Genomic DNA, 3,885 nt, shown 5'->3' with positions numbered 1-3,885 from the left:
ATTATCCCTATTCTGATTAGCGTCAGAACAAAGGCTCACATTAGTTTGTCAGCGCTAGGACTCCCCTAGAGTACTGGATAATAACCTTATTGAAAGCATTAGAGGGATTTCCTCCCCACCCCACCCCCAATCTATTTCCCTTCTCTAAAGGGGGATAAAAGGGTGAGGTCCAAAAAACAGCTTCATGTTTAGTTCTCTGAAAGACATATCCAGGTAGTTTCCTACGACTAAAACATAAAATACACAGCTAAGATCTTTCTGTGATAGGTTTTCAAAGGTAGCATTTGGGAGGAGGTATGGAAAAAAATCAAAACAAAATCCATTTTCTGTTCAAGAGAAAAGGTCAGATAGTACAGGTGGCTTATCGTGCATGCTTAACTCTGGAAGGCAGGAGTTCAACAGTTTCTATGGCAAAACCAGGGAATGGTAAGGGGATGAAGAATACAAGGAAAAAAACAGCTTTCGGTATCTGAACACCACAAAAAGCAGGTTAACAGAGGTGTCAGGAAAAAGGCTAAGGCATGGCTACAAAGGAGCCAGACCCTAAGAAGATTTTAGAGCACTAGCTTTCAAAACAGGAAGTAATGCTAACAGTAAGTGGCTGTCTTGCTGCAGGAGGAGATCACGGAAGGCAGCACCTTCTGATTTTAGTCTACAGAAAAGCCACTGGCATTTGGACAAAATGCAGGTTTAAAAAGCAAAGAGTCAAGAAAAATAAAGTAATGGCATTAGCTTTCATCTTACCTTGTGTTGACACAAGCTGGCATACAATGGTTGTCAAGTTAGTATGATTAAAGCGATGATTCGTGACGATAGGTTGATTCACACACCTAGGAATGCACGAAAAGGTAAGTATTAGCGTGAATACACAGGGGATAAGAAGAGCAACCTGTCACATAAAAGAGCCGGAAGGCTGAGGGGTAGAAGCAGCTCTATTATGTTTTTAGGACACAGGCACACAGCTATGCTTCAGGTAGAAGCATTATCCACAAAACTCAGATCTGGGTTTGAGATATACTGCACAAGTTACTCAAAACCAAAGAATATTCAAAACAACCCTCACACATTCCATTTAAAAATTTCAACTATAAGAAGAGAACAGATCACAGTTTCAAGCATAGCAGAGTGTTACTGAAAACATTTTTCAGCAGCACTCAAGCTTTGTTAATTTTTTTTTCTCTCCATGGACGGAAACTTCTGAGAAGTTACCTGAAATACACAGATTAGAACTGCATCAACTCCAGCCATCAGATACACACACTTCTACAAATAAAAAATCTAGTGATCACAAATACTGCATATACTTCCCAAACAAGCATAGGAGAAAGGAAATTTATTTCTATGATGCCAAAAAAAACACGGGTAAGTTTTAACTTAACCCCCCCCCTTTATCCCCCCCCACATACTCTTTTTATTCAGCATTAATACTAAAAATTCCAAGACTTAAAAAGAAAAGATGATTATTAATAAGGTAACCTTCTCTACTTGGGAAAGCACAGCAACCAACTGAGAACTGGGCAAACTGGTCATCCAAAAGTGAAAGTAAAAGCTGTGCAGCTGAAAGGAATTTTTGTCTAGCCTGCTTAAAGATCTCCTTTGTTGTTAAAACATTTCATTGTCACATTTAAATGTCAGCTTTTTGAGTCTCAGAAGTGTGCAAGCCCTGCAAGACAGCAAACCAGAAACAGACTTGAGATGGAGGTTCTCACAGCTAATGAAATTAAAAGTAAACCTAGCCAACTCCTCTTCATGTCTCTCATTCAACTTAAATAATGATACGCTTACCAAAGACACAACCCCGAGCATGCAACCCTGCTCCCCATACCCATGAAGCGGTTTTTAATGGATCTCTGTTAGTAGGCTTGTATGGTTTTATAGCCTCTGCTCACAAAGCCAGGACAAAGCCTGCAATGAGTCTCCAGCATATTTTTGTTGCACATGACAGAACCAGTTTACTGCATTTCGGGATCACACAGCTCTTTGCAATAATGCTTTAGTTTTATAAAGACGTACTACTACATTTTCCTAAGGGGAAAACAGGAGCCTCCCTCTCCTGAAGCCAGCAGCATGCCCTTTTTGGACTTTCAAAAGGAGTGAGGGGCCCTCGGAGAGGAGCTGTGTTTAAAGCTTTCAGGATGATCCCACAAATGGCCGCTGGGTCGCCAGCGGCATATGCGGCAGCAGATGGAGAAGTGAAGCTTTCATACCCTCTGAGCAATGCTCTGCAATTTTGACACTTCTCTTGAAAAGCAGAGATGTCAATCACCCTTCCAGACTGGTGTTTTGGCGCAGAAGGGATTCTCCTCAGGCTGTGTACGAACACTGAAGGATAACCTATACAGGCTATTTTGGGGGCAGTTTCTGTCTTAGCTTTCAGGTATAATGAATCCCCACACAGCAGAGCATGATAAATTACTGTTAAGTCTTCTTCACTGTACGTCAGCTTTCTTTTGCCTTTTGTCTCGTTAGAGAGCAACACATACCCAGCGTGCATCTTTACCTTCCCCCCGCCCCTCATTTAAAAGAGTTTTAATTAACATTAGAGCACCTTACTTGGTCTAACAAATAAAATGCCTTGTGAGAGTGAGTGACACAAATGGGCTCCAATACCCAAAGGAGATTCTGACACACCCCACAGTATAATTGTATTAGTGTGGGCTGCTTCAATACCTACTCCTTGAAGACTTCCCAGAAGTTATTTACCAAGAAGAAAAAAACCCAAAACATCTTAAACAGGTCAGAGTCATTCAAGTATTTCACTAACCTATATATTTAAAACTACACATACAAACTATAGCTCCTGTCAAAGCAAGCTGCCTTTAACAGCTACTGTTGAAAATCAAGTTGCAAGTTTAGCTACTGAAAGATCTATATTTTTATATAGCGTAAAAATATCACTCTCAAGCTCACTTAACAGAAATCAGGGGTTTGGGGTTGGGAGGATGTTGTTGGGTCGGGGGGGTTTTTGTTTGGTTGGTTTTTTTAACAAGACTGATATATCAACAGGATTTCCCCTCTTAAAACTTATGCTCCCTTAAGAGTCCTGCAGAAAGAGATCCAATACTCCAACATAACTTCTTATCTATCTTGATTCCCAAACAAGATGCAAACTTGGTTTTGATCAGAGATTCTTTCAATTCCCACTCATTTTATTATAAAACCCCATTAAACCAATGCAGGAAAAAAAACAGGAACAGCAGCAAACCACAGCAACATTTAATTACAAACCAGGAGGAAAATGAGTTGAGGGAAAACGTCAACAGCTTTAGAGTTTTCAAAATGGTTCTGGAGCTTTTAAGGTGTAAGCTAAGGAAGCCATGGACAGAGACACAGAGTATTGAAACCGGTTCACTTCTGAGCATGAGGTTAAAATGGTGCACATATCAGCCTAGCAAAGTTCAAGCATCTACAAGGAAGTCATTCCTGCGGCAAGCGAGTTTAGTCATTCCTGCGGCAAGCGAGTTTACACTGCTGGACTGGAAGCCATTCTAGTCCATAGCATAAATATGATGCGGAGTTTCATTTTCCACATCAAAGTGTTTCCAGAAGCCAGTTTCCCTTTACCCTGCTCTTCCAGCTCCAAAAGCTGTACTTTACCTTGCCTACAAGGTTACTGCTGCAGAGGTGATGACCAACTCATTCCACTTAACGCTCACTTATACCAGGAAGCAAATTCACTGCTGGGTGGGCTGGTTGCCAGCACAGCAGTTCCCCTCGGGGAATCACCAGAGTGATGAGACACATCGACCCTTCCCGCTGTGGAGAAGGTTCTCAGTGTACGCTCCGCTTTCGGAGCCTGCCCGCCGTTCAACACACAGGCAGAGAAAGCCAGACGCTGGGGGAAGGGGACAACTGAAGCTGCAGGGAAGAGGTAGGGGTTTTCTA

At 41.8% G+C, this 3,885-nt stretch overlaps 1 protein-coding gene across 1 annotated transcript in view; it reads right to left on the bottom strand.

Annotated features, from left to right (window-relative positions):
- KIAA0247 (KIAA0247 ortholog) overlaps positions 1–3,635 on the bottom strand; it is an 83,462-nt gene extending 79,827 nt beyond the window's left edge. The window contains exons 1-2 of the mRNA XM_009325586.1: positions 3,598–3,635; positions 745–830 (exon numbers count right to left, since the gene is read on the bottom strand). The gene's annotated coding sequence lies outside the window, so the exon portion shown is untranslated. The remainder of the gene's footprint in view (positions 1–744; positions 831–3,597) is intronic.
- Positions 3,636–3,885: the final 250 nt, after the last annotated feature.

This window comes from Pygoscelis adeliae, unplaced genomic scaffold (assembly GCF_000699105.1).
Source record: "Pygoscelis adeliae isolate BGI_AS28 unplaced genomic scaffold, ASM69910v1 Scaffold356, whole genome shotgun sequence".
NCBI classification, from domain to species: Eukaryota; Metazoa; Chordata; class Aves; order Sphenisciformes; family Spheniscidae; genus Pygoscelis; species Pygoscelis adeliae.
This window is presented reverse-complemented; position numbering and strand designations above follow the sequence as displayed.